The 13561-nt window shown below is 46.1% G+C and overlaps 1 protein-coding gene across 1 annotated transcript in view; it reads left to right on the top strand.

Annotated features, from left to right (window-relative positions):
- DAP (death associated protein) overlaps positions 1-13561 on the top strand; it is a 64777-nt gene that overhangs the window by 11144 nt on the left and 40072 nt on the right. The window lies entirely within an intron of this gene.

Raw genomic sequence — 13561 nt, 5'->3', positions numbered from 1 at the left:
TTTCCTCGGACCTCCTGATGCTGGGTTTGGGTCCAGAACCTCCGTACAAATCCATTTCCTGCCACCCCGTCATAGGTAAACATGCACTACAAATGCGTACACCTTACATATCCATACCCCTCTGTCTGAGCTTGCCCGCGTGGGTGTGGAAAACAGCTAACCTGTGTCTCTGTGGACAGTGGGCATTATTTTGTTTCAGTCCAATAGCCCTGAGTAGTAGGTGGTGGTGTCTGCCGATTTTCGCATGGGAAACTAAAGTCCACAGAGGCCATAAACTTGCTCACGCCATGCGCCCTGTTGGACCCAGGTTTAAATTCCTGATCCATTAACTCGCAGGGCGAGTTATAAATATTATATATGAATATAATTATTTATAAATATTTATTTATTTATTCCATTTATTTCTCCCTCTGGAAGAGTACCTCCCGAGAGCATGCGTCCCCTAAAAGGACATGTGTGTCCCTGTATGTATGTACCACTGAGCGTTTTCTGTAGAACCTTGTAGGGTGTAAGTTATGGTACGGTCACCTGAGGGACAAACACAATTGGGGGCAAAGTCTTTTCTGAGTGGTTATTGCCTGTTTAAAATCATGAGATCCGCAATGTGGTAGTTGGGCCCAAGTTCTGGTTTTATTTTATTTTTATTTTTTTTTAAGATTTTTATTTATTTATTTGAGAGAGCACAAGAGAGGGTAGGGTCAGAGGGAGAAGTAGACTCCCCACCAAGCAGGGAGCCTGATGCGGGACTCGATCCCGGGACTCCAGGATCATGACCTGAGCCGAAGGCAGTCGCTTAACCAACTGAGCCACCCAGGCGTCCCCAAGTTCTGGTTTTAAAAGAAGGTGGCAGTTGAGAGAAAATTCTAGAATTACTTTTCTCACTGGCTCTTTTCACACAGCTGTGTTTGGAACAGAACAGCATCTGTAACTCTCCTAGAGGTCCACAGTCCTGTATCTTGGGGCCCAGTTTGTTTCAGAATTGAGACATTTTGGGGGGTTTTATGAGAATAAAGCAGCACACATTCCATACAGCGCCCATGGCAGGGCCTTGGGCATCATATCCGAATCTGTGTATGATATTCACACCAAGGGAGGTAAGTTCTTTACATTTACAGGCGTGGGTCAGTTCAGGTTGACTTTGGCCTCCATACAGGGTATAAGGAAACTTTCCGTTTTTAGAAAATTCTTGAACTCAGTATCAAGTATAAGAGGGTGTGGGCCTGTGTCACTCCCTCCACTAGAGAACCTGGGAGGTCCCATCTGTGGATCCCGTTGTTCCGTCGGGAGAAAGAAGGTGGGAGAGAAAGCCTTGCCTGGGGAGTTAATAGAACATGCTCTTCTGTGTGACTTGAAGTAGAGTAAGGTACAAAGAGCTGTTTCCCTGTGAAACACAGTGTCAGTACAGTGAGAGTAGATAATTTATTAGCATGTTTAGAAATAAAGACAAAACAGCCCACTCATTTTCTTTCTATTGATTTTTTTTCATGAGATGAAATACAACCTTTATCAAAGACATGCAATTTGAATAAATATGCCAGAAGATGAATGATTGCAAGACAAAGGAGCAAGCACCCAGCGCTCTAGATTTTAGCATCTTACTCACCTCAAAGATTTGTTCTCTGTGGAACCCAGAATTTTGAAGCAGGCTGACTGCAGAGTAGGGTTTGCATAACCCATGAGCAAGGGTTTGGTTTTTTTCCCTGCAGCCAAATTGCTGTAATGTGCTCCTTACGAGTGTGTCAGCTCCTGTGTTCTTGACTTCAGCTTTGCTCTTGACCACTGTGGGTTAGACCACTTGACACGCCATTGACAGATAGAGTAAGCCCCTGAGGACTCCGAAGCTGTCGACAAACACTGCCAGCACGTCTCCTTCCAGACCTTGGCACCAGGCCTGGTACTCTTGTATAAGAAATGGCTCCCACCAGGGTGCCCTCCTCATCCATCCGGTAGGCTGACTGAATAATCCTAGCTAACTGTCCTTGACAGTATTCTAGAGTGCGGTACATCTGGTCCCGTTCTCTGTGCTCTGTCCGTATTAATTCACTGGATCCTGGTACCTACTCCATTTGTTGTCATCGTTATTTCAGAGTTGGTTTTTTTTTGGTTTTTTTTTTTAAGATTTTATTTATTTATTTGAGAGAGAGAGAGAGAATGAGAGACAGAGAGCACGAGAGGGAAGAGGGCAGAGGGGGAAGCAGACCCCCCGCTGAGCAGGGAGCCCGATGCGGGACTCGATCCCGGGACTCCAGGATCATGACCTGAGCCGAAGGCAGTCGCTTAACCAACTGAGCCACCCAGGCGCCCCTCAGAGTTGGTTATTAATTATTATCCCCATTCCAGATTACCACTCCCTCTTCAACAGCTCAGAAAGGTTCAGTGACTTTTCCAAGGTCACACAGCAAATGAGTGGCAGAGCCAGCATTCCAGTGGAGCCCAGAGTCCTCACTGTTAACCCCGAGGCTGCGCTTACCAAGGGAGCACTTGGTTTGTACCAGGCACTTACTAAGTTTTTCACATCGGGTTCAAAGTTCACGCCACCTACAGGTTGGTATCACTGTGCCCATTATAGAGATGAAGAAACCGAAGCTTAGGGAGGTTATCTGGCCCAATGATATGTAGCCAGTTAGTGGCCAGGCCAGGATTCAGCCCCGATTCTGTCTTGACTTGGAGACTCATGCCCCTAACAGGCTATAGAATCCCCTGACGTGACACAAAATAGAGAGAATATATTGACAGGTGTAGAATGTAAATCCAGATCAAATATTTATCAATAAAATTAAATATTTATCAAATAAACTTGTTGATTCTGGATCACCCATAACCTTTTCCATATTCCTCAAGCCTGTGAGTCTACCTGTGTAGCTTTGCTGTCAGTAGGTGGTATGATTATCATTTTACAAGGTTTCGGAGGACTGGGCATAGAAAAAGGCCTGCTTATTTGCAGAATTTGCCAAATATTTCATTACTCTCTTGGAAATGTCATGGCATGTGACTTCACCATCCACATTACCCTAATCCTAAAGTTTTATTATTTTTCATGTTTTGATCCAAGTGTCCTCTGGATATAAAAATAAGTGTAGAGTCTCAGATGCCAATTTCCTCCTTAGGTCCACATTTGCAAAACTCTTTGCTTTCTTTCCCAGATTTTTATAACTGGCTTTGCGTTTACTGACTCATCTCTGGTGGCTTCCTTCCTCATTAGTCTAAAATCAAATCCTGATTACAGAGAAAATGAGCAACGAGAGCATTATTATGAGACAAAACAAAAAAAAACAACTTTTACTCAGAATTATTTTTTCCTGCAAATATTATTGCTACTTAATTTTCCAGATATTTACAAATAATTTCCTAGGCTGCCAAGTTGTTTTGAGATGCTACATTTTAAAAAGGAGGAAGAAAAGGAAGTACAAGAAATTTGAAAGTGTTACCCAAGAATTCCTGTCAAGCTGAGCGCTAGTTACCTGTGGCTCTTCATCTCCAAGAAGAGGAATAGGCTTCGTTATTATTAGCCAGTACTTTCCTGAGTGGCTGCTAGATGGTGTGCACTGGGGCTGGTGGGAAAGCAGTGGAAAGAAGGGGGAGATAGGGATGGGGTGACAAGGATGCAGAGTGCACAGCCCTTCTTGAGCGTGGCTCTTTTCAGCTCTGACTTAGAACCTCACCTGCCGGGGTACGTGGGTGGCTCAGTCGGTTAAATGTCTGCCTTCAGCTCAGGTCATGATCCCAGGGTCCTGGGATGGAGCCCCACATCGGGTTCCCTGCTCAGCAGAGAATCTGCTCCTCCCGCTCCCTCCTCCCCTGGCTGTGCTCTCTCTCTAGCTCACTCTCTCTGTCAAATAAATAAATAAAATCTTAAAAAAAAAAAAAAAAAAAGAACCTCACATACCCAAGAAGTAAACAGACAATTCAAATTATCCAGCACGTGGGAGAGACCCAAAATGGACTCCGAACAGTACCGAATGAACTTAATTGTAATACAAGTGATTACTATAACCCGTTGCAAGGACCGGGGGAGAAAACAACTTACCCAAATAATTTTGGAAAACAGTATGTTGACCGGATACTCTTAAGACTAAAGACAAAAACTGTCCAAAAATGCTGTACTCCAGTTAGCAGATGTGTTTCTTACAGGGGTTTGGGTTAGCAATTCTGAAATTGCGTTGTGTGTATAGTAGGGTTGAACAAATATGTAAATGGGTGGTGGATAATGAGAGCCAAGTTTCTCGCTGTCAGAGAGAGTTTACAGCTAGAAAGGAGGAAGACTGAAATGAGCTTTTGGTGTTGAATCAGAATCAGAGGTATTTGCATGAACTCGGTTTTAAATGGCAGATAGATGGATAGTAGATACGTGCAGACGTGTACCTAGGTGCAGAAATAAAGGTAGATGGGGGGCTGGCACGCATACCTGTACTCCCTTGCTGTGGTCACTGAGAGAGCCTAAAGCCATGAGGACCGACACCCATGTAACCATGAGCAGCCCTAGAGCCCAGATCTTTGTTCCTAAACACTTCCCTCCCCACCCCCAACCCCCACTTCAAGGGAACCAGGGTTCCTTGCAGAAGTGGCAAATTCCAGGGCCAGGGCAGGAAAGTCCTAGATGAGCCTGGAACACCTTGTAGTGCTGAACATGAGGAAGTGTGCTATAAAGGATGGGGCTTGTCAGAACAACACAGAAGCCAACCCAAACGAGCTCCTAATGGCCAAAGCTGGAGCAATTTGCAACAAAATGATAGTATTGGATTATAACCCATAGAGTAAAATAAACATTCATGAGTGCATTCTGATATAAGTAATTGAATGTATGAATGAGGAGAAGGGACAGCTCTTTGCAGAAGAATTTTAATTAATAGGGGCACCTGGGTGGCTCTGTTGGCTAAGCGTCTGCCTTCAGCTCAGGTCATGATCCTGGGGTCCTGGGATGGAGCCCCACATCGGGCTCCCTGCTCCACGGGAAGTCTGCTTCTCCCTCTCCCTCTGCCACTCCGTCTGCTTGTGTTCTCTCTCTCACTCTCTCTGTGTCAAATAAATAAAAATAAAATCTTTCTTTAAAAAGAATTGTAATTAATAATTGATAAAAGAGAGAATTAGAGGGGCACCTGGATGGCTCAGGCGGTTAAGCATCTGCCTTCAGCTCAGGTCATGATCTCGGGGTCCTGGGATCAAGCCCTACATCAGGCTCCCTGCTCAGCGGGGAATCTGCTTCTCTCTCTCCCTCTGCCCTTTCCCCCCACTTGTTCTCTCTCTCTCTCAAATAAATAAAATCTTTAAAAAAGAGAGAGAGAAATAGAATATCACCAACAGGCAAACAGCTCAGTAACTGTTGCAGACAAGATCCACTGATGGATGCTGTGAAGAGTGGGTGAAAGTCAGGAGAAACAGGTATTTGCGTGGTCTCCAAGTTTCTCCCCCAGTATCTTTATTTATTAAACAAGGAGTATCTTTACAGTGGAGACCATGAAAGGACACTTGTTGCAGTATAAAAGCTGAAATAAAGCAGAACACCATCTTGTTTGACCTCCTGTGGGAACCTGCACATCAGTGACCAATTTCTCGTTGCTCTGCGCATGTCTGTGGACCACCACAGACCTGCCGCGTGCACCTGCTTCTCGTCAGAACTGCACCTGCTACTTTCAGCATTCACCGATAACCCTGGCCTGAAACAGCTACTGCTGAATGGTTGCTGTATTATTATAGGGCCACCATGACAAATAGCACAAACTGGGTGGCTAAAATAATTCAAATGTAGTGCATCACCGTTCTGGAGGCTGAAAGTCCAAGACTGAGGCGTCACCAAGGTTGGTTCCCCCAAGGCTATGAGGGAGGACCCATTCCACGCTCCCTCCGGGCTTCTGGTGGATGGCTGGCGATCCTTGGCTCGTAGATGACTCACCTCAATCTGTCTCCACGGTGCTGTCCCTGTGTCTGTTGACATCATCTTCTCTCTGCGTATATCTGTCTCTGTGTCCAAGATGCCCCTTTTTGTAGGGATATCAGTCATTGGATCAGGGCTTACCCTACTGATTTCATTTTAATTAAATTACTTCTAGAAAAACCCTATTTCCTAGAAAGGTCAATTCTGAAGTACTGGGGTTAGGATTTTACTTATCCTTTTGGGGGAAAGCAATTCAGTCCCAACAGATGCCAAATGACAACCTGTGGCCATGTTTAATGGTTCTCTCACTTGAAGTGAATTCTTAAGAAATAAAAATTTAAGGGGTGCCTGGGTGGCTCAGTCGGTTGGGCGTCTGCCTTCGGCTCAGGTCGTGATCCCACGGTCCTGGGATCGAGCCCCACGTTGGGCTCCCTGCTCAGCAGGGAGGCTGCTTCTCCCTCTCCTGCTCCCCCTGCTTGTACTCTCTCTGTCTGTCAAATAAATAAAGAAAATCTTTAAAAAAAAAAAAAACAAATAAAAATTTAAAACTCTGGAGTTAAGAGATGGCACAATCTATATACCTTTTTTTTTCTGTAAGCCATTATCTCTGTGCTTGAACTTCAGTAAAACCATGTGATGAACCAATTTCAACATCATCCTTACTTTCCAAGATCATCTTTTCTATTCAGGCTAGTTGCCAGCCGCCTTTTAGAAGGGATGTGTCCTTTTCCCTGAGATGTGTGGAGATGCCAGTAGGCTAGGGGTGCTGAGTGCCCACCAGCTACCAACACCTATTCTGGTCCCAGTGCCCTGTGTTGGTGGGCGGGGCCCATCACCCGGATGCTGGGGTGCAGTGGGCCACAGACCCCTGCCCTGGACCCAAGGCCGAGTGTTGATGTGGTGGGGCATCAAATGACATGGAATGTCCTTGGGAACAGGCTAAGTGGTTGTCACCTGCTTACGGATAGATGCCTCCGCCAGGGAGAGCCAGTTCTGAAGGCACCGTGAGAGCCTAGAATAGAAAGCCTGAGAGGCACGAAGTCATGGTGGCGGGAACAGCGGGGAAGGGCCCTGACTGTCTTGGTAAGGAAAATGGGGGAGACTCTAGGCGCCGTCGGCCACCTCTCTCTGTCAGGTTTACCCACATGAGACTCGTAGATCAGTGTTCTCAGCCTGCAGGCAGCATGGGGCATTGATGAAGGGCTCACATTTGCACACCAGCAAGGGAGGGATGAAAGCGATCGTTCTGCCGGTGGCGGCTTGGGCAGCAGAAAGCTGGCGGAGCAGGGGCCGGTCCCCACATCCCTGCAGACTGCAACCTGTCCTGATGTCCGCCCTCTTCTCGCCCTCCCTCCATGGAGGCTCGGAAGAGCCCACGCTCACGTCTCCCAGGTTAGAGCAGGCAGAACGCCTATGGGCTGGCTGCCTCCTGTAAGAAGCAGTGTGTTCATGTCCTATGGCTCCCCGAACGAGGTACCACAAACAGAAACATTCTCTCACAGTTCTAGAGGCCAGACGTTCGAGAGGAAGGCACCAGCAGGGCCGTGCCCCCTTGGAACCAGTAGGGACGGATCTATTCCAGGCCTCTCCCAGCACCTGGTAGTTCCTTAGCTGGTGGCAGCAGGACTGTGATCTTCATGTGGCATTCCCCCAGCTTCCCCCCCTTTTGTGAGGACACCAGTCCTATTGGATTAGGGACCCATCCTAGTCATTTTAACTAATTACACCTGCAATAACCTCATTTCCAAATAAGGTCACATTTTGGGGTACTGAGAGTCAGGACTTTAACTTAGAAATTTTAGGGGGGCACAGTTCAACCCATAGTAAGCAACAGCACCTCATGCCACCAGGCATCAATTGACAGTGCCCAGCTTCATGGACATACCAACAATAACGGCAGCATAATAATTTATTAAGCATGACGATGGCAGGGCGAATGTCTCTTTTCTCTGTACCAGGGACGTGGGCCCCAAACGTTGGTCACACAACCCATCAATTTAAAAATTGTTTTGGGCCTGCACCCCCAGTATGTGTATATTCATTTTTAAATTTATACATGGGTACTGTGCTACTGTTATATAAATTATAGACTGGATCCAAAATGAATATTCGTGTATTAGATAAATAAGCAGTATGTTCAATGTCTTGCTAATCATTGTGACTTCGTATTAACATTAGCTAATATCTCAAGGTCCAAATACCCTTGAAGTGAGCTTTCTCATTAGTGAATCAGGATGTAAATCTAAATTTCTAATGGCCTTCTTGGTGATATCAGAGTTTGTGGGGGAGGGCCACATCTTGTCACATCTGATTAGATCGTTGGTGTCTGTAACGTGGTTCCCGAGGCACTTACACTAGGAGAAGGGTGAGCCCTTCTCTGTTATTACTCTCCACTTGGGCTTGTTGGGTAGGAGTTCTGCCCCTGGAGTTCTTTTGTGAGGATCTTTTTAAGCCATCACGTTAAGTCCATTTTGTAAAAGTTAGGTTAAATTCATTCCTAATACATTTGAGCACAGTTCTGGGTGCATGGATGTATCGAGGCTGAAACGAGAGAATTGAATTCGTTACCCTGTTAACAAATGTGTCCCGTATATTGGAAGACATTAGAAGCAGCTGAAGGGGCACAGGGCACGTGGGAGGTGCCCCTGCTCCTTCCTCCGGAGCCCTGAGGACCGTGAGGCCCCGAGACAGACAAGCAGAACAGCCACATAGTAAATAGCGCTAAAGCTTAATTCATTTTGTTTGGGTTTTTTTCAGACAAAAAATAAACATAAATAGAATAGATGTACATGCTTATCTCATTTCCCTGACAACACTGAGGCCCTGTGTTAAGCACAAAGGACGGCCTTTGTCACTGATGGGTTAGGGGTGGCCCCCGTACCAGTTTTCCTGTTATGTGTGGCATAAATGAAACATTTCCTCCAAAGGCTGCAGCTTTGTGCATGTTAGGGTGATTGATCGGAAGGCAGCTACGTACATTAGGAAGTTTTTCCCAGAATCGCCTGACGAACACAGAGCGCGATGTGTGTGACCCAGACACTTTGTGTCCTAGAACTCACGGGCATTAGCATCGCCAGGAACTGGGTCTCTGAGTCCTCTTTTCATGTAGATGGGCACCAGCGGAACGCTTGAGTCTGGCAGGTAGTGAATCAAAGGCTCCCTGCTCTGCCAAGGGAGGGAGCATATGGGCATCCATATGTCACAGGAGTTTGGCTGGACTCCTTCAGTTTGGGGATGAGAAGGAAAGTGCTGAAGGCCCAGCTTTCCTCCAGCGCCTGGTGCTGCTGGTGATCGGCTTGTAGGCGATGCTTACACCGCATCTGGTTCTCTAGCAGATGCAGAAACCAGGTGTGATGGATTAGCTTCTGAGCGCCCTGTTCCTGCCCCCTCCCCCTGCACAGGCCTCCAGCCTCCTTACAAGACTGTCATGCTCCCCTCCATGCTGGGAGAGCTCTTTTTTATTAGATGGAAGGAGGGAAGCAAGGAAATGGAGCCATCAGTTTTTCCCCCCAGACACTGCTCTGTGCTTCTGCAGTGGATCAGCCTCTTTTGTTTTTATGGTGTTACTCAAGGGTTGCAATATTTATCAGGAGTGTTTTCTTATTACATAAACATATGAACGAAATTTAAATCAACTCTGCAGTGCTTGGATTTTATAGAAATATGTAATAATAACTTCATAGAATAAGGCTACATAGAAGAATAACTACGTGGAAACAAGAGGCCTTTATTGAGTTTATTACAATTATTATGCCTAAAATTTTTAAACCTTCTATTTAAATAAACTCTGTTGACTTCAACTGTCTCAAATCCCTAGCACTCAGAAAATACTTTAGTGAGTCAGTAATAAACAGCTTAGACTTTGATTCTTTAAAGGCAAAATAGTTCATCAACTTTATTAACTTGATTACTTCTTATTTCCTAGCTAAAGAAAGAGATCAATGAGGTAGGGTCAGTGTGGAGGAGGAACATTCTTTATTCTTGTGGACATCTTCTGTTGGGCCCTTAGCTCCCTCCAGGCAGGATATTTACTTTGGTCTTTAGATGTGTGCAAGCTCTAAGGCAGGGCTGCAGGCATTAATGTAAAATGAATGTGGACTGGAGTCATGGGGATGGTGTTCTCATCAGGAAATTCTCAGAAAATCATCAGAGTTAGAGCTGGACGTGACCCGATAGGTCACCTAATCTAGGGAAGATGTCAGATTTTACTAAAGATCTATAAGGGTCTAGATACAAACAGCAAAACATCTATCGGATAGAGACCCCAAAGTTTTTTATGTTAAAAAGAAGCCCCTGCCAACTTCTGGGTGTATCTCCAAGAGAATTGAAAGCAGGGTCTCGAGGTATTTGCACACCCAGGTTCACAACAGCACTACTCCCAATATCCAACAAGTGAAAGCAACCCAAATGTCCATCGATGGATGAATGGATAAACAAAATCCATACAGTGGAATACTATGCAATCTTTAAAAAGGACGGAAGTCCTGTCACGTACTACGACATGGATGAACCTTGAGGACATAATGCTAAGTGAAATAAGCCAGTCACAAAAACAAAAATTCGTAGACAAAACTGTGTGATTCCACTTACACGAGGTGTCCAAAGCAGTCAGATTCATAGAGATAGTAAAGACAACAGGCTGCAGGGGCAGAGGGAAGGAGGAAAAAGGGAGTTGTTTGATGGGTGTAGAGTTTCAGTTCTGGAAGATGAAAAGGTTCTGGAGATCTGTTCCACAGCAGTGTAGATCTACTGAACACTATGGAACTATATACCTAAGAATGGCTAAGATGGTAAATTTTATGATGTATGTTTTTTACCACAATAAAAATATTTTTTTAAAGAACAAACAAAACATATAGACCTCACTGCTATGGTGGCTCCTCAGAAGGTTAAACATGGCTGTATCATATGACCCAGCAGTTCTCCTGCTGGGTATGTATACCCCAGGAGAATTGAAAACAGGTGTTCAAACAGAAACTTATACATGAAGGTTCATCACATCATTATTTACAAGAGTCAAAAAGTAGAAACAACCCAGATGTCCACCAAATGATGAATGGATAAAGAAAACATGGCATATCCATACTGTGGAATATTATTCAGCCATAAAGAAGAACAAAGTGCTAACACATGTTACAACATTGGCTGAACCTTGAAAGCATGATGCTAACTGAAAGAAGCCAGACACAAAAGGCCACAGATTCTATGATTCCATCCATTTATATGAAATGTCCAGAATAAGCAAATCCCAAGAGACAGAAGCAGATTCCTGGTGGCCAGGGGCTGGGGAGCGGAGGGGGCAAGAGGAAGTGACTGCTTAATGGGTATGGGCTTTCTTTTGGGGATGGTGAACGTGTTCTGAAATTAGGAAGGAGTAATGGCATGACATAGTCAGTGTATCAAAAGAACCACTGAATTGTACTTCAAAATGGTTAAAATGGTGAATTTCGTAATATGTGAGTGTTGTCTCGCTTAAAAAAAAAACAAAAAACAGTCCCCATGCATGAAAGGTTGGGAACCAGGACTGTAATCCAGCTCCCACATTTTCTTAGCTGGGAACGTGGAGAAGGGACGAGCCAAGGGGCCCTCAGGAGCAAGGAAAGCTTTGCCAGAAACCCTCTAGCAAACTCCTTGGTCAGAACGGGATCATGCTACTCTCCCTAACTCAAGCACTGCTGAGATGGTCCCAGACGGAGGGTTTGCGGCAGAGTGGATTTTGAGAAGACAGTACCCGAGGCCATGTGGGCCAGATGGAAGCTGGTCCGGGATGTCCCCTAGAGCCACATGGACAAACAGGTGCCCCAGGTCTACACAGAAGAGGAGGGAAGTCCAGGGAAGCCGGCAGAGCCTGAGGTCAGAACCTCAGCCTAGAGCTGGAGAACAAGTTCAGGGACCACAGCGCAGGCAGCAGGGTCCTAGGCCAACGAGGCTGGTGGCAGGAGGTCAGAGCTAGGCCCAGGGTCTGAGTGAGGACTAGCACCCAGCCGGTCCCAAGGGCTGTCAATAGAGCGCCCTCTTTTTTTTTTTTTAATAAGATTTTATTTATTTATTTGAGAGAGAGAATGAGAGACAGAGAGAGAGCTTGAGAGGGGGGAGGGTTAGAGCTCAGAGAAGCAGACTCCCCGTCGCGCAGGAAGCCCGATGCGGGACTCGATCCCGGGACTCCAGGATCATGACCTGAGCCGAACGCAGTCGCTTAACCAACTGAGCCAGCCAGGCGCCCAATAGAGCCCCCTCTTAAAGCCACATCCAGTCCCCAGAGCTTGTGTCTTTGGACCCGGAAGTTGACACAAGTCGTGGTCATACACATTTAGAATAAAACCTGTGGGATTTGTGAATAAGACCAAATCTGAAAGGTTAATCCCTACAGGCACCGTCAGAACTAACCAAAGGACACTGGCTAAATTACTAGAATGGCACCGTCCCCCATTCTTCTAGTAGATTTCTGTGAGACAGAGTTTTTGTGCCCCAGTCATTTTTCAAAATGGCAGCCGTGAGCTGATATCCCAGTGCACACACATCCAAGTAGTCCACTTTCCCGCTGGGGGCCGCTCATTTATTCACTCGACACCTGTAAGTACCTACTGTGTGCCAGGTGCCCTTCCCCATGGTTGGGGCACGTTAGTGAACAAGACAAAACCCCGCAGGCGATTTGCACCATGTGTGTGGAGCTGTAGCAGGTGGAGTCAGCAGTCCTGGGAAGAAAAACAAAGCAGGAGGGCCTCGAGGGTTCCTCATCCCCTAGGAAAGCTGCACATGGAGGACAGCTCAGGGGAATGTTCTCAGCCCTCTCGGAATGAATGGGCTTGAGGCGGTCACAGGGAGGAGAGAGGACGTGGAGATCAACACTGTGTCACCATCACAGGGCAGGGCTGCTCAGACTGTTCCCATGAGCCCACGAGTGGGTCTGAGCTCACTTAGTCCCCTGCTGGTCGCCAAGATACCAGGCACTGCTGACATGGAGTCGCTGCCAAGATGGGTTTTCTGCTAAGAGGAAGCCAGAATAGGATCTTCCTGGAAATTGCTTCAAGAATTTATGGTCAAGCCTGAGATTAAGGCTTTTGCAAATAAGGCACAATGGTGGGCTGTTTGGTGTCCTGGCTGAAAGGCGGCTGTCTGTGGCCTCCCTGGCTCTCTACAAAGTACAGCCTTCTCTGGAAGAACTGCATAGCACTGGAGAAAAAAGTGTGTCTGGGGTGGTCCAAGAATTTGGCCAAAAGCTGGACTGCCACCCTAACTTTTTATTCTAGATAATTTTGAATATATATGTCAGGACGAAAGCTGAAAACTGGTGCGCGAAGATGGTTAAGTTGCATCTGTTACGTGTTCCTTTGTAGAGCAGGTTCTCATGGCACGATGACAATGGGATCTAGAGCATCTTTGGCCAGTCTAACTAAATTTAGAGAAGTAATTGCTGTTTTCTTTTTTGGGGGGTGTCGTGGGAGGTGGGAAATGAAGGGAAGGACAGCTAAGATGACAGAGTAGAAATATGAAGTTCTGATGTGGGCGCCCACTTTGCAAGATGGCAGTTGAGCATGAAGTTGAAGTTTGGTTCTAGAAGTACTAATTCATTCTGTTGATTTAACAACATCCCTACCTCCAGAATAGCTTGACCTCTGCAGCTGAGATTAGCTTTCGGCACCCTCGGATTCCGTAGGAAGAGGACATGATGGAATATTTCTGAGCTTT

Source organism: Leptonychotes weddellii, chromosome 7, assembly GCF_054177405.1.
Source record: "Leptonychotes weddellii isolate Sample4059 chromosome 7, ASM5417740v2, whole genome shotgun sequence".
In the NCBI taxonomy this organism is placed as follows: Eukaryota; Metazoa; Chordata; class Mammalia; order Carnivora; family Phocidae; genus Leptonychotes; species Leptonychotes weddellii.
The sequence above is the reverse complement of the archived record's forward strand: the minus strand, read 5'-3'. Positions and strand labels throughout refer to the sequence as shown.